Source organism: Stegostoma tigrinum, chromosome 26 (genome assembly GCF_030684315.1).
Source record: "Stegostoma tigrinum isolate sSteTig4 chromosome 26, sSteTig4.hap1, whole genome shotgun sequence".
Taxonomy (NCBI): Eukaryota; Metazoa; Chordata; class Chondrichthyes; order Orectolobiformes; family Stegostomatidae; genus Stegostoma; species Stegostoma tigrinum.
The window spans coordinates 12,552,935-12,575,221 of NC_081379.1; the positions used below are offsets into that span (position 1 = coordinate 12,552,935).

The window sequence follows — 22,287 nt, forward strand, 5'->3', positions numbered from 1 at the left end:
TTGGATTTGATAGCTGGGGGCTTATCAGTTCCACCATACTGATTCTTGGGTAGGGAGGTGGTTGTATTCCCATTTCTTGACTTAGACCTTCCCTGTGTATACTGTTAAAAATCTAAAGAAACAACAAAAACCATGAAGGTGTTAAGTTTTCTAACTAATTCAAAGGACAGGAAAGTCAAACAGTATATTCTTCTGACATCCAAGGGAAAATGTATGAGAAATATATAACCTACATTTCTTAAAAAGATGATTTGTGAAAATTAAATCTGTAGATAACAGAATTAAAAGCAGAAACTAACTGAAGTTCACAGCTGATAGTACAATTATCTGAACAAGAATTATTTGCTGTGTAATTCCATCTTCAAAAATGAAAGGCAAACAGTCTCCTTTTGTCAGGCTATACGAATACATTGGGAAGGAGCGAAAGATAGCAAGCTACCTAGTGCAGATGCAGGAATCTATTAAATCATACTGGTGAGACAACTGAAAGACCTTATAACTAAGGAATGCGCATAACTTAAATGGTAATAACACAAAGCAGGAACATAGAACAGTATAGCACATTACAGGCCCTTCAGCCCACAATGTTGTGTTGAACTTTTACCCTAATCTCTATCATCCATATGCCTATCTAGTAGCCGCTTAAATACCCTTAATGAGGCTGACTCCACTACCCTCTCCGACAATGCATTCCACGCCCCGACCACTCTGAGTAAAGAACCTACCTCTGACGACTCCCCTATATCTACCTCCACTCACTTTAAAACTATGCCCACTTGTACTAGCTACCTCCACCCTAGGAAAAAGTCTCCGGCTGATCATGAGTACCAAAATTAATCAGGAAATGCTGGAAAAAAATACAGCAGATATACTAGCCCTGAGAAATAGGGTAAAGGGGCTATTGCATTCAGCACGTACCACTAAAAATATGTTGTAATTGAGAGTCTAGACCTGCAGCATAGATTTACTTGTCCATCCCATGGACAAAGACCAATCCAATCAACCTACAGCATACTGGTTCAAAAATAAGTGAGAGATGTCAGTAATCTGTAAAGTTACTCAGGTCAAAGAGATGTTGAGCACTTTGGGAGAAGGACTGATGCAAGCTACAAGAATACATACAATCTTGGTTGAAGTATTAAGGGATTCTGAAGGAAAATGAACATGCATTGCATTTGCTGTAGTCATGTAGGGACATGCTGCAGCAAAAGTAGCTGGAAGGTGTGATATTAGTAGGAGAGCAGTAAGAATCACTCAGACAAGTGATCCCTCTGGAAAGGAGAAGTGAAACTGCAGCTGGTATTCGGTCTAGATGGTAAATAGTGAACTAGTGATGATAGAGATAGTAAGAACTGCAGATGCTGGAGAATCTGAAATAGCAAGATCAGCTCTACACCTTGTTATATTAGTGGTGGTAGAGACTGATGTAATCCCTGTGGTTAACAAATGAAAATGTGCAATTGCCTACTGGCTTAAGGTTAGAGATATACATGCATTACGAAAGACCAAATGACAGTTGAGAACCCTGTGATGTTCATCAGAGATGCAACTAAAAATGGACAGCTTGTCAATGAAATAAAAAATGGATAAACTTTTTTTTGCTTATCCAGCCAGAACAACTGTGATAACGAATTTGGTAGAATGATGTTCCGAAGTTTTGCAATGAGGCACGAGTGGACATTCATAATCACACAGCATGGAAACAACCCCTTCAGTCCAACCCGTCCATTGAGAACATTAATCCCAAACTAAACTTAGTCCCACCTCCCTGCTCCTGGCCCATATCCCTCCAAATCTTTTTCTATTCATGTATCTATCTAAATGTCTTTCGAACATTAATTGTATCTCCAAGCAACACTTCCTCGGGACATTCATTCTATATGTAAAGCATGCTCTGTGTTTCTTTTAAAAAAAAACTTGCATCTTATGTCTTTTTAAATCTCTCTTCTCACCTTAAAAATATGCCCCCTAGTCTTGAAATCCCTCATCCTTAAGAAGAGGCAACTACCATTACTCTTTATCTATATCTCATTATTTTATAAACTTATGTCAACCTCATACACTCCAGGGAGGAAAGTCCCAGCCTTTCTTTATAATTCAAACCTTCCATACCCAGCAACATCCTGGTAAATCTCTTGTAAACCCTCTCCAACTTGATAATATCTGTCCAGTTCTTGTTGCCCAGTTATAGGAAACAGTATTCCAGAAGAGGCCTCAAAACAAAATTAACTTTTCAAGTTGAAAACAACCCTTCTACAGAATGAGAAATAGTTCTGTAAAAAAATTTACAACTCAGTTTTAACAGTTTCTTTCTCCACAGATGCTGCCAAATCTTCTGTGTATTTTCAGCATTTAAAACAAAATTAACTTTGTTGATCATGCCTTCTGGTTATTGTTTTTTAACTATCATGAAACAGGCTATTTTTTAAAAGGATAATAAAGTGTGAAGCTGGATGAACACAGCAGGCCAAGCAGCATCTCAGGAGCACAAAAGCTGACGTTTCGGGCCTAGACCCTTCATCAGAGAGGGGGATGGGGTGAGGGTTCTGGAATAAATAGGGAGGGGGGGAGGGCGGACCGAAGATGGAGAGGAGGGGATAGGTCAATCCAGGGAAGATGGACAGGTCAAGGAGATGGGATGAGGTGGTTGGTAGGAAATGGAGGTGCGGCTTGGGGGTGGGAGGAAGGGATGGGTGAGAGGAAGAACGGGTTAGGGAGGCAGAGACAGGCTGGGCTGGTTTTGGGATGCAGTGGGTGGAGGGGAAGAGCTGGGCAGGTTTTGGGATGCGGTGGGGAAAGGGGAGACTTTGAAGCTGGTGAAGTCCACATTGATACCATTGGGCTGCAGGCTCCATTTCCTACCTACTAACCTCACCCCACCTCCTTGACCTGTCCGTCCTCCCTGGACTGACCTATCCCCTCCCTACCTCCCCACATATACTCTCCTCTCCACCTATCTTCTTTTCTCTCCATCTTCGGTCCGCCTCCCCCTCTCTCCCTATTTATTCCGGAATCCTCACCCCATCCCCCTCTCTGATGAAGGGTCTAGGCCCGAAACGTCAGCTTTTGTGCTCCTGAGATGCTGCTTGGCCTGCTGTGTTCATCCAGCTTCACACTTTGTTATCTTGGATTCTCCAGCATCTGCAGTTCCCACTATCTCTGATACATATTTTTAAAAGGAGGTGATTTTTGCAAAGTGTGGCTGTATGAGAAGAGATTTAAAATCATTTGAGGTAATAGGAACACAGACATTGCATTCACCCTCTTGAACACGTTCTGTCATTCAGTTAGGTCATGGCTAATGGCTAATCTGTGCTCAATTCATTTACCCACTATATATTTCATTTAATTTTAATTCCCGTCATAGAATCCCTGCAATGTGGAAGCAAGCCATTCGACCCATTGAGTCCACACTGACCACCCTCAATCATCCTATCCAGACCTATAGCCTACCTAATCTACACATCCCTGAATACTACAGGCAATTTAACACCGCCAATGCACCTAGCCTGCACATTTTTGGGGGACTGGTGGGACAGGGGATAAACTGGAGCACACGGAGAAAACCCACGCAGACACAAGGAGAATGTGCAAACTGTGCATAGACAGTCACCTGAGAACGGAATTGAACCTAACTCACTGACATTGAGAGGCAGCAGTGCTAACCACTGAGCCACTCCCAAATATACAGAACATACTCGGATAACACATGTATTCCACTAAGTAAGAGAATTTTCCTTTTACTCCTAAATGATCTGCTACCTAGTAACTCAATAGCAACGCTAACTCTATGAACTTGCATTTTTTTGCTGCTAATCATTTCTGTGTGGTATTTCTCTAAATGCCTTCCAAGTCTACATAAGCAAGACAAATAGGCAGTTCCTTATCCACCTTGCAAGTGAACTCAAAAGTTTTAGTTGGATTGAACAAGCATGACCTACCTTTCAAAAGTATATCCGAGTTTCTTTTAATCTTTGAACACCTTTTTACTAGCTAATTAATCTATTTTTTGAGAGTTCAAAATAACATAACCATAATGTTAAACAGATTTGTAGCTACCTTGATTTTCCAATCCATTCTCTACTTGGTGATTGCTCTAGATCTTGATTTTTCCAAAATCCATGCAATGTCCCCTGAAAAGACATCCTCCCCAACCCCCATTTCACATCATTCTTTTGCCAAGTGTGTTAATTTTCCTGATCTGTTTGCTCTCTATGCCAAATTGCAAATGGCTGAGACAATAATCCAGAGATTACTATCCAAGAGGTCTTGTATTTTTAATTTAGAGCCTAACACCTGAAGACAGGAGGTGGTGATTAAAGGCATATGATATGTTGGCCTTCATAGCAAGATGATTAGAGTACCAGATCAGGGATTCTTACTGCAATTGTACAGGCCCTTGAGACCACGTGGACTATCGTTTGCTGTTTTGGCTTGTCTGAGGAAAAACATTTTGTGTATGGAGTTTCTGACCAGACTCTGGCAATCTGTTCTCAATATCACAATGGGAACAATAATCCATCAGAAATGGTATTCTGCTTTTCTCCTTGTGCCACTCCTGATCAGCTCATTTAAAGTGAACTATTTGATTTCAGCTTTCAAGAAATAGATGAAGAATTTCAACTTTGGAACTCAAGACAAGAACAGTAAATAGTGTAACATTTTAATTTGGAAAAGCGCAATTCCGTAGCTGTTTTGTTTTTTTCTAAGAAAAGTTGTCCTCGACCGCAATAACAATTGGATTTGTTTTTAACCAAAAGATTTTTTCAAATATTTGTGGCAGATATTTATGGTATTGTGCTATGCATTAGATGACAGTCAGACAGACATACAAGTATTGAATGCTGTGTAATAAATAAAGATGAATCTACATACACTTATGCAAAATTATCCTTCATCTTATCCGCTTTATCAGGCTTCAACAGCAGTTAATTGAGGAAGGGAAGGGTAGCTTTTGGCATACACTTTGTGACAGGCACCACTGTCTCCTTTATGCTAATCATTTTTCGGAGTTATTATTTACTTCTCCGTTGTCCTCATTTAAGCACAGTCCTTTCAATTGCTGATTGTCAGAGGCTGGGAGAGAAAGAAGAGGTTGCAATGAATTGTATCTCTAATATTACAAGCCGTTCACTCATACACTATATTTCATTATATGCTGTAGTTTATGAAGCACAATAAACTTCGGTTACAACTACATAAATAATTTAATATTTTAATCTAGAGGGGAAACGAAGGTTCAAATGAAGTGTAGCTTATACAGAAAGTATTGAATATTTTTGACAGTTATACTTTAAACTTCTTGCTTCTTCTCAAGGGAATATTAGACTTCTTTGTGAAACATTGTCCATCTTGGACAGGTAACGATGGATGTATTTTGACCCTATTGCTGCCACACTGTTCCAAATAAGGAAGCAGAAAATTGAGAAGGGTCAACTGGCCCACCTTTTCCAAGGCTATATATAACTGTGATGGATTCCGGTCTACACTAAGCATCTGGAGGAAGGGTTTGTTAAATAAGTATTCCTTACCCCTCATTACTCCCCAGAGCTGTGAAGAACACAATGTTTCAATCTCTGTACTCTAATCTTAAAATCTGGAAATCGCTGACAAGGCTAGAAATTATTGCCCTGAAAGGTGAAATTTGAGTTTGTTTGCTGCTTGTTTGGGAAGTGCATGAGCCATTTATCCAAATTTGGAGCCATATCTGAAAATTTTGATGTCACATTTCTTGGGAATAATCACTACTATTAAACCTGCTGAAAAGGGACACAAGATGCATTTTTTTTGTTATCTTGTTCAGTTACAGGAAAGTCTCAATCTAGGGTAAATGTCGATGTTAAAATATAGCAAAACTATTCTCTTTTGTGATTCATACCTAACAGCCTAATAGAAAGGCCTCTTCTGACCATGTGCGGGATCTAATTTCAAGCTGTAAATGGTACGATTTCATAATTGGATGAATAACAAGAGTGTTAAGTATGGTGTATATGATTTGTTAGTCCAGCAATTACTTCTGTGGACTTGGAGGGCTCCCATTCTCACATCAATGCACCATTATTTAAAATCCATTTTCCAGGCTGTAGATTCATGTTATTAAATTATGATATGTAAGTTATACAAATTGGTTATTGGCATTTTCTTTACTGGAAAAGCATTTCACAGAAATCAAAACTGCAGTTTAGCTAATTTGCTTCTTACAAGCTCCATTAATTAGCCTGATGTTTAACTTGTCCTCTGGCTTTTCAATTGAGAGTAAATGAATCCGCTTCACAAGTGAACACCTACCTGGCCAACATAGTGGTTAGATGTTAGTATCCATAAATTAGTGATTTTTCTAAAAAAAGTTTTTAAAGATGAAGCCAAAATATTTTGAGACTTGTGAAGTTGCATGTTATTGATCTTATTTTTTTTAAAAATCCCATACCCTCCCTATTCTCCACTTCAAACTGGAGCTTTTCTTGGATATCTGGTAGGCTTTGGTCAAAACTTGCAACAGATCGATGACTGCCTCGTTTGTTGTAATAATGTGATCTATTTTGCTCTACAATAAGCAGAATGTGTAAGAGTTTAACCAATTTTATGCTTCAGTTACTTAAATCTTTCTGCAACATTTTGCCCATATGAACTAGGGCATGGCTAACATTCCAGTTTGAGTTGTGGTATTGTTTCAATGGCTATTTTAATTGAAGTATATTTTTGCTGGCTTTTTCTTTTCTAGTTGGTGCTAACTAAAGTTAGGTTCATAATTGCTTCCTTTGAGACTCATACAAAAATTGAATTGTAGAGAACTCTCTAACTGGAGCATCAAGTTGGTAATTATTTGTAGAAAGAGTACCTTTTTTATTTTGAGAACAAAGGGATGAGATTGAATTGAAAATTGAATTCAGTGCACCACACCGAAAGGGCAGAATCTTGTGATGCTCCTGGGAGCAGGAAGTGAGGCAAGCAGGGGAATTCAATTGTGCAGGAGACCAAAAGAAGTCTTGACAGCAAGCATCCAGAAGCCTCTTTGAATATATTTGCATGTCATTCATGCTCATTAAAACGTAATTGTGCTAGAATTAAGTAATATTTTCCAATTTAGTAATCCACAAATGAGACGTGTGCCCTCGATTCAATATTGCAATGAAATGGCCTGCAGAAGGTCAAAGTCATGTAGATATATTTGGAATGAGAAGTAGGAGTTCCTTTTAATTTCTTCTGAAGAATATTGCTCCATGAATGGAATCAATAATTAACATTGGATGGCAGCAAAGGGGAAATTCTGAACGAGGAAGGAAGGGTTTAGGAATGTGTGAAGGAGTGGATGACCTTATGTCCTGAGGGTTGTGGCCTCTGGGAAAGGAAGGGTGCCCTTATGTGCAGAGGAGGTATGGGCCTGACATCATGGGTGTGATTGTTCCGTTGGGTGGGGTGCTAACAGAGTGAACTTCCCAATGAGGAATTGTTGAGTTAAGTGGTGCTGTCAATGGTGGGGATTGTGAGTTGAACTAAAAACACTGGCTAGCAGAGGGAATGATCACAGCTGAAGGAGGGACCCTGCAACACTGGACAAATGGCAATATATCTGAATCAGGACAGCGAGTGACATTTAGGAGACTCTACAGGTATATCCACCTGACCATGTCCTTCTAAATCATAAGTGCTGTCAAGGGAACCTTGGTGAAGAAGAAGAAGAAGAACCTAATGTCCATGGAGGAATGGATGGTGTGGCAGCAGCACCTGTTAGGGTAGAGGAGCAGCACGATACAGTCTGTGACACCCTCATTGCACCCTGATTGTAGTCAAAATGAGGCCCTGCAACATCTCAAGCTTTGCTCCTTAGTTAAAATTTCAGGAGCACCTTGAGACCACTCTATTTTTCAACTTCAGAAGTTCGAAAGAAAAGTACTGCAGAACGTTTGGCACAAACAAACACATATGCATGCTCTCTTAGAAGCAACATTAGAGTTGTAATTTTTAAATGGAATCACTTGTGTGTCACACTACACTGTAAATATCTAAACGTTGTAACACAAAGGGTCGTGCATAGACCCGCTATATATAGAGTGCCTCTGTTACAGATGCTTTTCAGAAAACGGCCTCTGAGGAATGATGAATGGGTGAGCACTATCTGCTAGGCAATCAGCTGAATTTCAAAGCCCCAACTTTAGAAATTCTGTCAAAGCCAGTACACTCTGAGATTCCAGTACTTAAAGGCTACCGAATAAACGAGTTTTCTGTACCATCAGATCTGGGGGAAGGTTGAGGACCTGCAGTGGAGAACAAAGACTTAGCTCAAATTTGTGTACAATCCCATTCCCTTGTAGAGTTGTTAAAATCGGATCAGCCATGATCTTACTGAATGGCAAAGCAGGTTCAAAGAACGTGCTTTTGTTCCAGTCCATCTGTTTGTTGACTCACTACATGATTCATCACGCTTGACTGTGAATAGCTAACTGATCAGCCAGCTGGCCTGCCCACAATCCAACACTGCACATTTCCAGTCCTGTCACAGTGACAATTTCGACAATTTCAGAAAATGCTACCCGAAGTATGTATGCTTCTCACCTAAGAAGATATCTGCTAATTATTAACTGCTGAATCTAATGCTCCATGCATTCAAATTGACATATTAAGATTACACCAAGAAAATCTACACCACATTTCTGTTATAGAACATAAAACAGTACAGCACAGAACAGGCCCTTCAGCCCACGATGTTGTGCCGACCATTGATCCTCATGTATGCACCCTCAAATTGCTGTGACCATATGCATGCCCAGCAGTCTCTTAAATGTCCCCAATGACCTTGCTTCCACAACTGCTGCTGGCAACGCGTTCCATGCTCTCACAACTCTGTGTAAAGAACCCGACTCTCACATCCCCTCTACACCTTCCTCCAACCAGCTTAAAACTATGACCCCTCATGTTAGCCATTTCTGCCCTGGGAAATGGTCTCTGGCTAGCAACTCTATCTATCCCTCTCATTATCTTGTATACCTCAATTAGGTCACCTCTCCTCCTCCTTTTCTCCAATGAAAAAAGTCCGAGCTCAGTCAACCTCTCTTCATAAGATAAGCCCTCCAGTCCAGGCAGCATCCTGGTAAACCTCCTCTGAACCCTCTCCAAAGCATCCACATCTTTCCTATAATAGGGCGACCAGAACTGGACGCAGTATTCCAAGTGCGGCCTAACCAAAGTTTTATAGAGCTGCAACAAGATCTCACGACTCTTAAACTTAATCCCCCTGTTAATGAAAGCCAAAACACCATATGCTTTCTTAACAACCCTGTCCACTTGGGTGGCCATTTTAAGGGATCTATGTATCTGCACACCAAGATCCCTCTGTTCCTCCACACTGCCAAGAATCCTATCCTTAATCCTGTACTCAGCTTTCAAATTCGACCTTCCAAAATGCATCACCTCGCATTTATCCAGGTTGAACTCCATCTGCCACCTCTCAGCCCATCTCTGCATCCTGTCAATGTCCCACTGCAGCCTACAACAGCCCTCTATACTGTCAACGACACCTCCAACCTTCGTGTCGTCTGCAAACTTGCTGACCCATCCTTCAATCCCCTCATCCAAGTCATTAATAAAAATTACAAACAGTAGAGGCCCAAGGACAGAGCCCTGTGGAACACCACTCACCACTGACTTCCAGGCAGAATATTTTCCTTCTACTACCACTCGCTGTCTTCTGTTGGCCAGCCAATTCTGTATCCAGACAGCTAAGTTCCCCTGTATCCCATTCCTCCTGACCTTCTGAATGAGCCTACCATGGGGAACCTTATCAAATGCCTTGCTGAAGTCCATATACACCACATCCACAGCTCAACCCTCATCAACTTTTCTAGTCACATCCTCAAAGAACTCGATAAGGTTTGTGAGGCATTACCTGCCCCCCTCAAAGCCGTGTTGACTGCATTTAATCAAGCCATGCTGTTCCAGATGGTCATAAATCCTATCCCTCAGAATCCTTTCTAACACCTTGCAGACAACAGACGTGAGACTTACTGGTCTGTAATTGCCAGGGATTTCCCTATTTCCTTTCTTGAAGAGAGGAATTACATTTGCCTCTCTCCAGTCCTCAGGTACGACTCCAGTGGAGAGCAAGGATGCAAAGATCTTCGCGTGGCGAAGCAATTGCATTTCTCGTTTCCCAAAGCAGCTGAGGACAAATCTGGTCTGGGCCTGGCAACTTGTCAATCTTAATGTTTGACAAAATTTTCAGCATATCAGCTTCCTGTATCTCTATCCATTCCAGCATGCACACCTGCTCTTCAAAGGTTTCATTCACTACAAAGTTTGTTTCTTTCGTAAAGACAGAAGCAAAAAACTCATTTAGGGCTTCCCCTACCTCCTCAGACTCCACACACAAGTTCCCTATGCTATCCCTGATGGGCCCTACTCTTTCTTTGACCATTCTCTTATTCCTCACACAAGTGTAAAATGCCTTTGTGCTCTCCCTTATCCATTCTGCCAAGCCTTTCTCGTGTCCCCTCCTGGCTGTCCTCAGACCATTTTTGAGCTCCTTCCTCGCCTGCCTGTAATCCTCTAGAGCTGAGCTTGACCCTAGCTTCCTCCACCTTATGTAAGCTACCTTCTTCCTTTTGACGAGAAGCTCCACCACTCTCGTCATCTAAGGTTCCTTTATCATTCGCCTTGCCTGTTTCAGAGGGACATATTTATTCATCACGTGCAACAACTGTTCCTTAAACAGTCTCCACATGTCTATAGTGCCTTTACCACGGAGCAATTGCTCCCAGTCCATGCTTCCTAACTCATGTCTAATCGCATCATAGTTTCCTCTTTCCCCAATTAAATATCCTCCCATTTTGCCTAATCCTCTCCTTCTCCATAGCTATGTAGAATGTGAGGCAGTTATGGTCACTGTCACCAAAATGGTCTCCCACCACAAGATCTGATACCTGCCCCAGCTCGTTTCCGAGCACCAAGTCTAGAATGGCCTCTCCCCTCGTCGGCCTGTCAACGTACTGAGTTAGGAAACCCTCCTGAACACACCTTACGAAAACAGCTCCATTCAAATCTTCTGCTCAAAGGAGGTTCCAATCAATATTGGGAAAGTTAAAGTCACCCATTACAACAACCCTACTACGTCCACACTTTTCCAAAATCTGCCGACATATGCTTTTTTCAATCTCTCTGCTGCTACTGGGGGGCCTGTAGTAAACCCCTAACGAGGTGACTACTCCCTTGCTGTTCCTAATTTCCACCCATACTGACTCAGTAGGCAGATCTTCCTCGACAATGGAAGCTTCTGTAGCTGTGATACCCTCTCTGATTAGTAGTGCTACACCCCCTCCTCTTTTTTTCCCCCCCTCCCTATTCTTTTTAAATGCTCTAAACCCTGGAAGATCCAGCAACCATTCCTGCCCATGAGAAACCCATGTCTCTGTTATGGCCACAACATCATAGCACCAGGTACTGATCCATGCTCTAAGTTCAACACTTTTTATTCCTGATACTCATTGCGTTAAAGCAAACACACTTTAACCGATCCCTTGGTTCCTTCCCAGGAAAATCCTTCCCACTAGCTGGTCTACCTCTTGCTATTGCCTCATCTGCATCAACTCTCACCTCCGGTATACAGCTCAGGTTCCCAACCCCCTGCCATACTAGTTTAAACCCTCTCGAACTACTTGAGCAAACCTTCCACCCAGGACATTGGTCCCCTTCCAGTTCAGATGCAACCCGTCCTTGTACAGGTCCCACCTTCCCCAGAAGGCATCCCAATATCTACATATCTGAAGCCCTCCCTCCTACACCAGCTGCGCAGCAGCCACATGTTAAGCTGCGCCTGCTCCCTGTTCCTCGCCTCACTATCTCGTGGCACCGGTAGTAAACTAGAGAACACTACTCTGTTCGTCCTGCTTTGCAGCTTCCATCCTAACTCCCTGAAATCACTTTTTATATCCTCAATCCTTTTTCTAACTATATCATTAGTGCCAATATGTAACACGATTTCTGGCTGTTCACCCTCCCCTTTTAGAACCTTATACACCTGATCGGAGACGTCCCGGACCCTGGCACCATGGAGGCAACATACCTTCTGGGAATCCCGATCCTAACCACAAAATCTCCTGTCGATTTCCCCTAACTATCGAGTCCCCTACCACGAGTACTTTTCTATTCTGCCCCCTTCCCTTCTTTGCCACAGTGTCAGGCTCAGTGCCAGAGAACTGACTACTATGGCTTTCCTCTGGTAGATCATCCCCCCGCACGCCCCCCCCCCCCCCCCCCCCCCCCCCCCCCCCCCCGGCAGTATCCAAAACGGTATACTTATTGCTGAGGGGAATGCCCAAAGGGGATCTCTGCACTCTGTCTGTCCCCCTTCCTCCCCCAACTGTAACCCATCTATCCTTGTCCTGAGCCTTAGGAGTGACCAACTCCCGGTAACTCCTCTCAATTACCCCCTCTGCCTCCCGAATGATCCGTAGTTCATCCAGCTCCGGCTCCATTTCCCTAACACGGTTTTCAAGGAGCTGGAGTTGGGTGCACTTCCCGCAGATGTAGCCAGCGGAGACGTGTGCCATGTCTCCCACCTGCCACATTCTGCAGGAGGAGCAAGCAACTGCCCTAGCATCCATACCCCACTTTTATCTGAACACCCACTCAGTACTAAAGTAGAAAGCTTAGTTCAAGTTGCTATAAAATTAATAACAAACTTATATTCAATAGAGTTTTTAGATGAACCTTACCTTATTAACCAGGTTAGAGGAGGAGGGTGGGTGGGAGACACTACAGTTGTAGAGTCTCTGGTTTAGCCGCCTTGCTGAGATATATGGTCCTTGCTTTCCTTCCCGGCTGCCCCTCTGGTCGTCGTCACTTCCTCCGCTGCTCCCGGTCCTTCTGTGAAAGAGAAAAACACCGCTGCCCGCTACCGGTAAATAATTTTTAAAAACTGCCTTACCTTAGCTGCAGTCTTCCGGGTTCGTCTTAGCTCTTGATCGTTCTTCCAAACTTTGCAGTTTAATATTTTCCAAATATCTGAGCACAATGCCTTGAAAGCACCAAATTGTTTTCTTGTGTTTCTCCATAAGTAGTTATGCAGGTAAGTAAAATTACTTTCTGTCTATTACCTTTTGACTTTCCATTTAGTGGTATTGTTTTCTAGTAATTTCATGGATTAACTGATGATTATTGACCATCTTGTTCATATTACTTTCTATTTGACTGTTGAGATAAACCATAATCAATGTAAGAATATTCAGATTAAGATTAATTTTAATTATTATGATGTAGTTGCATGAAATCATGTGCCAGTTGATATCTCCTTTTCTCTATACAGTTGTGTAGAGCTGAGAAACAGTACTATTAGCAATCTGTTAAACGTCTTGCCGATCTTAGAATAAGTAGTCAAAATCTTTACTAGCTGCAAATAGTGCAATTAATTTAGTTATATCTCATCCAGGAGAATTTTTGCCATAACTAAATAAATGAGAGGGGCTAGATAAACAAAACCAAAGTTGTAAACTGATCCAAATATTTTAAATAGATTTCAACATTAATTTATTTGCTGTAAACAATGTTTAATTCATTCATTAGAAATATTACAAGACTTTACTGGTTAGGCAATGTGTAATATTTTTGAATAGTAGTCTTTAAAAGAGGGTAATATCATGAAGTTTTAAACGGCTGCATTTATCCTGACAACAAAACATACCATTCACAGTCAGAATAACTGAAACTTGCAGAAAGTTTAGGTGTCATGCACACAAGCATTTAAATTTACAAGTAGATTTTGCTGTTAGTAGTTTGCTGCTCATCCATGAATTGCACTGTATCTGCCAGATTGAAAATATGCTCTTACTTATACTGGTAAAAATTTTCATGTTTGTCATTATCTTCTTTTCAAACAAAACTTTGGAAAATACACATGCCTATGTGTAATTCTGGTTACCACACCAGAGGAAGGATGTGATTATACTAGACGAGGTGCAGAGAAGATTCACCTAGGATATTACCAGGGATGGAGCATTTCAACTGAAGAGAGGCTGGATAAACTTGGATTGTTCATTTTGAAGTGGAGAAGGTTGAGAGGGGATTTTGGTGGAGGTGTTTAAGATTGAGGGATATGGACAGACTAAAACAGCTGTTCCCCTTCGACTAAGGGTCGAGAACAAGGAGGCACACTTTAAAAGTGAAAGGAAGGGGGTTCAGAGGATTTCCGGGAATTTTTTTCACCCATTGGGTGGATCTGGAATGCACTGCTCAGGAGTGTAGTTGGGGCAGGTAACCTCGCACCTTTTAAAATATAGAATGTTATGCCACTTCAAATGCTTGTCCAAGGCTGTGAACATGAAAGTGAGACTAATGTAGGCACTAGTCAATTTTTGGCAGTACAGACTCAATGGGCTGAAATGTTTTCTGTACTGTATGGTTCAATGATGTCTTGTTGAATGAGGTATAACTGGGTGGCAGGACTGAGTGCACAGCCATGAAGCTAATTCTATGTTTATGAAATGTAAAAATTCACTATAATAAGCCATAATTTTAATGTAAAATTCTGTTTATAATTTTGAAATTGAGTTCCACCTTGATCTCTAGTGTATTGTTCATTTCATATTGCGCTTTTTGGCTCTATAAAGTTGTTAGAGACTAAAGGACAGTCGTTACATTGTCTTCCTATTTTGCTGTCTATAAGAATATTTCACTATCATAGGCTGCCAATCCAGTTCAATCACATCGCTTTCTGGCATCCGAGAACCCTGTAGCTGCTGCCAGAATCAAACATTGAGAATGGCGAAATCCATGCTAACAAAAATTGCTAGAGCTTCATTGGCTACTTTTTTTTTTAAAAGCCTGGTGGTATTATTGTTGAAGCAGAGACCCAGGTCATTCTGGGGAACCAGGTTCAATCCCACAACAGATGGAATTTGAATTCAATAAAAGTCCGGAATTAGGTGTCTAATGGTGACCACAAATCTGTTCTGTCAGAAATATTTACCTGGTTCACTAATGTCCTTTTTTAGTCTGGCTTCCATGTGACTCCAGATCCACAGTAAATAAATAGCAATAAGTGCTGACTTCCCCAGCAACGTATTTATCCCATGAATGAATGAATTTTTTCAAAAAATAACCCTGCAGACAAGGGCCAATTGAACTGTCTTCCCAGCTTTGATTTCCCTCTGCTGATTAACACACTAATTATTTTTAACCACCTGAATGTTTGCGTAGAGTGAGCTTCTTTATAGGGGGTTTAATGCTTTAAGTAGTACAGTTTTGTCATTTACCTGTAGCTAGAATGTATTCATTTGTGATGAATAGCAATTCTTGTTTATTACATAAACTGGTCCATGCTTTCTTTCAACCTGGGTCTAAACTGACAGATAAATTGGGGAATTTTTTGCATTGCTTGATTAAAATCTTTATTTTTGTGATAAGTCTAGGTATGGCAGAGCTTGATTTTATGGTGAGCTACCCCTGTAAGGCGTGACTTTTGTAAACCTTTTTCTCTGTTCCCTCCAGAGCCCAGCACCATGCTACACTGTGAAGTTTGGGACATTTAGCACTTGATTAAAGTCAACTGTTGTCACAGTCACAATCAAATGAGACCATAAGATATAGGAACATCAGGCAGTTTGGCAGAGTAGATGTGACGGGCCAATTCAGTTTATAGCTGGTATGTTTCTCAGCCACATTCTCATGCCTTCTCCCCATAACCCTTGATCCCATACTGTGTATTCCACGTGCAAAGTAGAGAATTTGTCATGGCTGCAGTGTGCACATACATCCTTGCACTTCTCAGAGTACATTTTGTCACTTGGTGGGGTGACAGAAATGTTAATTTGGGAGCATGGATATGTTGCATTGCTTTGCTGTCCAAACATCAGACAAAACCTGTGTACTTTTGGTGTGACCATGCGTACACTCATAGGTCCCAGGAAGGCTTGTCTCTCTTTTTTTTTGTAGGATGCGTGGAATATTCCTTGTACCAGTCCACTGTGGGTCCCTCCCACAACTCTTTCTCCAGTACGTTGATGACATCATCATTGCTACTTCTGTCCCTTGTCTGAAATTGGAAAATTTTATCAATTTCACTTCCAATTTCCACCCACTGCCACTTACATGTGGTCCATCTCTGACTCCTGTCTTCCCTTTCTTGACATCTGCATCCATTTTTGGGGATAGGCTGGGTACTGATATCCTCTACAAACCCACAGGCTCACAGTTACCTTGACTATACATCTTCACACCCTACTTACTATAATGACTGTGTTCTTTTCTGTCAGTGTCTCTGTCTCTATTGCATGTGTTCCAATGATGCTGGCTTCAACAAGAGGGCCTCCTAAATGTCCACTTGCTCCCTCAACCAAGGATTCTCCACCACCATGGATGACCGGGCCTTCAGCCATGTCTAACACAGCTCCTGCGCTTTCCCCATGCCTTCTCTCTATTACCTTCCGCAACAGTGAAAGGGTTCCACTGGTCCTCACTTATCACCCCACCAATATCCACATCCAATGGATTGTTAGCCACCATTTCTGCCACTTCCAGTAGGACGCCATCAGTAGACACACATTCCTCCTCTCCTCCCTTGTCAGCCTTCCATAGAAACTGTTCCCTCCGGTCCACTGCTGCTCTACTCCCAACACTTCCATGGCACTTTCCCATGCAATCACATAAAGTGTAATACCTGCCTGTTTTCTTCCTCCCTGCTCACTATCGAAGGCCCCAGATACACCTTCCAGATGAAACAGCAATTTACCTGCACTTTACTCAGTGTAGTCTCCTATATTCACCGCTTACAGCGTGGCTTCCTGTACACCACGAGATGAAATGCAAACTGGGCGTTGGCTTTCATGAAAGCCAATGTTCTAGTCGTAAAAGTGACCCCGAGTCCTTGTTGCCCATCACTTCAACACCCCATGTTTCCTCATCAGCATCTCTCTCACAAATTTGTTGCTGTTCTCCAGCGAAGCTCAGCACTAGCTGGAAGCACTGCATCTCATTTCCATCTGGGGACTCTGCTGCCTTCAGGACTCTATCGAGTTCAATAATTCTAGGGCCTAAGCGTTTTCTCATGTCCCTACTCCAGGCCCCCCACACATAGCCTTGTCATCTTATGGCCTGCTCCCACATCATCCCATTTTCAGCTACCAATGCTCCCAATTAACAGTTATTGATTCCATGCAACTGATCTTTACCCATTCACTTGTCTGTCCAAAAACACACACAGATGAAAAACTTAGCAGGCCCGGCAGCATCTGTGGAGAGAAAGCACTTATTGGTTTAGTTCAGTATTCTGATGAGTAGCTGGATCTGAAACACTAACTTTGCTTCCTGACCACAGATGCCACCAGACCCAAGTTTGTCCTGCAATTTTCATTTTTGCTTGATTTCCAGCATCTGCAGTTCTTTGATTTTTGTTTTAAATGTACTTGTATGTTCTATGCAATCTTCTAAAATGTATGGAGTACTAAATGTTTTCTCTGACCCTGGACCAGCACACCCATTCGTTAATCGTTTCTGGCCATGTACCCATGTTACTTTGGAAAAACAGAACTTTCTTTGTGAGCTAACAAGGTGTAGTGCTGGATGAACACAGCAGGCCAAGCAGCATCAGAGGAGCAGGAAGGCTGACGTTTCTGGTCTGAACCCTTCTTTAGAAAGTACAGACCCGAAACATCAGCTTTCCTGCTCCTCTGGAGCTGCTTGACCTGCTGTGTTTATCCAATTCTACACCTTGTTAGCTCAGATTCTCCAGCATCAGCAGTTCCTACTATGTCTGACTCCGTTTGTGACTTTTCCTAATTATCCTTATCTTTAAGTTTCTCTTATTATTGGTTGGGCCCCTGAATATCGCAGTATAAGTGAGTTTGTATCACTTCATTGAGGGAATTAGATCTGAAGTTATTCAGCCTGTTTGTGTACGTAGAAGTATTAACGTCAAAGATGCAGTCATTAACCATGTAATAGCCCTACCTTTTCAACTGTGAAAGTAATTTCTGTTGTTATGGTGTTGGAAATTCCCAAGCCAGACTTTCTTCAGTTTTACCCAGAGCCTCCTGACATTCATTTAACAATGATAATAAACTGTGAGGCTGGATGAACACAGCAGGCCAAGCAGCATCTCAGGAGCACAAAAGCTGACGTTTCGGGCCTAGAACCTTCTCTGATGAAGGGTCTAGGCCTGAAACGTCAGCTTTTGTGCTCCTGAGATGCTGCTTGGCCTGCTGTGTTCATCCAGCCTCACATTTTATTATCTTGGATTCTCCAGCATCTGCAGTTCCCATTATCACTGATACTATTTTAATTCCATTTAACAATTCTGCTTTAACCAAAATTGTTCTTAAACTAAACACCTACCATACAACTAATGCTGTTGTTTTTACAATTACTTAGAATAGATGCTCTGTTTGGACTACAAATTGATTTTCTCTGATTTACTCTGGAAGATAGTGTTGAAGTCACCAAGATTTCACAAGTGGATTAACTGGTGTATATACAACAATATTTACAAGTCTGATTTCCAAGGTGATTCTGGTGAAACTAGTGTTTGCCTTTTCTCAACTGTATTATCCATACAATATTCTTAAAAACATTGTGATCCACTTGCAGTTAACCCAGGTGGAATGGGGTTAAACAGTGGTTTTTTGGATTTTGATCTTGCAGGAAAATGGATGATCAGAGACTGCTTTCACAGTGTAGAGATTGAGTGCAGACTTGTGTTGATCAATACCTGAAAAACCATTCACCTTGTAACTCCAAACACCATTTGGAAGGAGAGAAAAGAAAAGGAAATTGAGCAAATTTGTAAATTTATTGATAATAAATGAAAAGTCTTTCATTACTTACATTGACATATGAAACATCACATTACTAAACATGACACAATTTGTTCAAGTATTAGTAACAATTGTTTATAAAAGACTGGTTATGAAAATCTTTAGAAGCTGTATTTGTTTTAATAGGAATTTTCTTTTGTCATTCAAATGTCTGGCTGGAATGAGTGCTGTCAGATTTTGCTGCATTTAAATTTGGTTTAAGAAAATTGATCCCATTCTTTGTGCTGAGATCTTCACCTGTGAATGTTAAGTGTTTTCAGTACACCAGCCAGAAAACACTCGAATGTTGTACTATTTACTTTTCTTCAAATTTAAAACTGGCAAAGAAACTAGAAAACCAAGTAAAAATGTGAATTGGAAAATGCATTGTATTTCCAGCCTGTTTTATTTTCCATTTAGTCCATTTCTAAATCATCCATTTCCATTTCTAATCGTTTGAGTTTGTCTGCCTGGCTGCTGCCCTGTTAATACTGCTGTGTGGAGACAAATAGAATGTGACACTTCTATGTGTAGAATGGTATTTGTGGTGACGCTTTGACTACAGATAATAAACTACTTGCCCTGAGGTAATCTAATTCTGCAAACGGCTGTGATGAAACCAGCTTATTCAACATATAAAAGAAGCATAACTGAATGACAGTTGGGCTTCTTCCTTTTAGATTTATTTTCTGAAAAACTAAATACATAAAATTATGTGATTATAGCAGCCTTGCAATTTTAAGAAACTATTGCCTAGAGTAAACGTTTAGACATGCTGAGGATAGCTGATGATTCTTTCCCTAATTGTCTATTGTCAGAAGATTTTATTTCATGTTGTGATAATGTGTCCTGACAGAAAAGCTCTTTGTTGGTTTCCCCCTTTGAAAATTAATTGTATATAATCAAAATCCAATGTAGTACAGTGACTAATTGTTTATATCTCTCGTGGAGAGACTCTTTTGAATAAATCTGTTGTTCAGTAGTTTTATTTGCATAATATATTCAGTTGCTGAGACTGGGATGTCTTCCCTACTACAGTCAACAGAACAGTGTTTTTAGCTGTGCAAACAGTATACTTCAACATTTTGGATTAATTTCCATTTCAAGTTGTGACATATTGGCACACTAAATATTATGATTTCAGTGCACGATAAATTATATCAGAAAGCTTCGAAAGGACTGCTTTGTTGCTGGATCTTGAAAGCTTGATAATGCTATTTTAAATGATTCCGGGTGCAGTTTAACTCTGGAACACAATCATAAGACAGCAATCACAAGATACTATTATTTATTCTGTTTGCCATACTTTATTATATAGAAGTGAATTTGTAACATTAGAAATGTATTGTTTGCCTGATTTTAAATTGTTTAGGTTATGGGCATATGCATCCATATATGCTGTGCTTATTTTTTTAAGCATTCTTTCACCGAATGCTTCAGCCTGAAAAACTGAAGGGACTCAATTTTTGATAGATTTCTGATGATTTCTATGTGGAAATACTATATGCTGATCAACGCAATCTAATGTAGAACTTCATTAGGTCAAATATCTAATCCATGAGAAGTAGTGCAGATTATCGAACTTTAAGATGTGTTTGGGAATGGCTGGTTATGTTTGGGTAACCAGTTGCAGGATTTTGGAGATGATAGAATCATCCAGATAATTCTAGTTGTTCTTGCACAAAAGTGCATAAAATATAAATGTTTTGGATTATCAAAATAACTTACACTGTGGTTTCCAGTTTTGATACACATGAATATGAATTGGCGGCACGGTGGCTCAGTGGTTAGCACTGCAGCCTCCCAGCACCAGGGACCCTGGTTCGATTCCAGCCTTGGGTGACTGTCTGTCTGTCTGGAGTTTGCACATTCTCCCCATGTCTGCGTGGGTGTCCTCCGGGTGCTCTGGTTTCCTCCCACAGTCCAAAAGATGTGTGGGCTAGGTGGATCGGCCATGCTAAATTGCCTGTAGTGTTCAGGGGTGTGTGGATTATAGGGGGATGGGTCTGGGTGGGGTGCTTAAAGGGGTGGTGTGGACTTGTTGGGCCGAAGGGCCTGTTTCCACACTGTAGGGAATCTAATCTAATGTGTACATATATGGTTACGCACACACATTTCATTGTGAAAAGAACAAGCAGGGTTCTTCAACACACAATCCTGAAATCACTTTGAAGGCAGTTAATTCATTTGAACAAGATAAATCCAATATTTTGATCTTCAGCTTGAATAACAAATTACCATTTGAATAAAGTTGGCAATGTTTATTTAAGAATTGGAACTGGTTGCATTTAAAGGAGCATACACTTCTCTGAAGAATAATGCATTAGTTTTGCATAGACTAGACCTGACTAAGCATGAACATTGTCACAGCAAAGTAAGCGTTTACAAACAGTTATCATTGCACTTTGGCGCCATACTCCGGTGATGCACTTTACTGCATGCAAATTTTAATGCCATATTTGCACTTGATAGAGTCAAATTCTATAATTCTAAAGTACTAGCAAACTGAACAAGTAAAAAGCATGCCAATTAGTAAGCAATAAGTAGGAATGAAGATCAATCATTACCTCCTTTTTAATTACTACAATTTGTAAAAGGCATAGAGTAAACATATCTATAGAAGATAGGAGTAGGTCATTTGACACCATGAACCCACTGTGTCATTCAGTGAACATTGAGTTCAGTACCTAATTCTCAATACCATTGATCCCTTTGGCCACAAGAATTATATCTACCTCCTTGGGAGACCACAATGTTTTGGCCTCAACCACTTTTCTATTGTAGTGAATTTCCTATGCTCACCACTCTGGGAGAAGAAACCTGTCATCTCAGTCCAAAAAGATTTACTCCTTATCCTTGAACTATGACCCCTGCTTCTGGCCTCCCCTATCATTGGGAACATCCTTTCCTTATCTAACCTGTATAACCCATTTAGAATTTTATAGTTTTTAGAAATTGCACCCCTCGCCACCCCCCACTCCAATTCTTCTCAACTCCAGTGAATACAGTCCTAACCAACTTAATCACTTTTTTCATTTCTCAGTCCCACCATCCCAGGAAAAAATGTTGTTAAACCTTTGCTGCACATGCTGTATAGCAGGAACATCCTTTAGCAGATAAGGAGTGCAAAACTGTACACAATATTTTTGGTGTGGCCTCAAAATTGATAAGGAAAAGGGGAACCCAGGAAGTTATATATTTTCATTTTTTTAGTTGCTGTCTTAATGTAAGTGTTTGAGAATTGTAACCAGTTTCTTCTCTAAACCTCCTTCCTCTTACTGCCCTGCCAGTTGTTAGGTCAGCAGCAGAGGATTGGAGTAACCCAGCTTAATGTGATGATAACATAGATATTGATTTCTAGAGCAAACAAGCTGTAGCAAGGGTTAAGTTGGAACATGTTTCATATGTGGAAATAAGCAAATATATTGGAAAGGGTGAAAGATTTGAATATTGCTGCTCTGAATTTAAGAGTATCAGTGGTTTGAATTGTCTATATAAGCCAGAGTAAGCA

General features: G+C 40.9%; 1 protein-coding gene across 5 annotated transcripts in view; it reads left to right on the plus strand.

Annotated features, from left to right (window-relative positions):
* The window catches only part of tchp (trichoplein, keratin filament binding), a 525,906-nt gene that overhangs the window by 206,253 nt on the left and 297,366 nt on the right, over positions 1 to 22,287 (plus strand). The window lies entirely within an intron of this gene.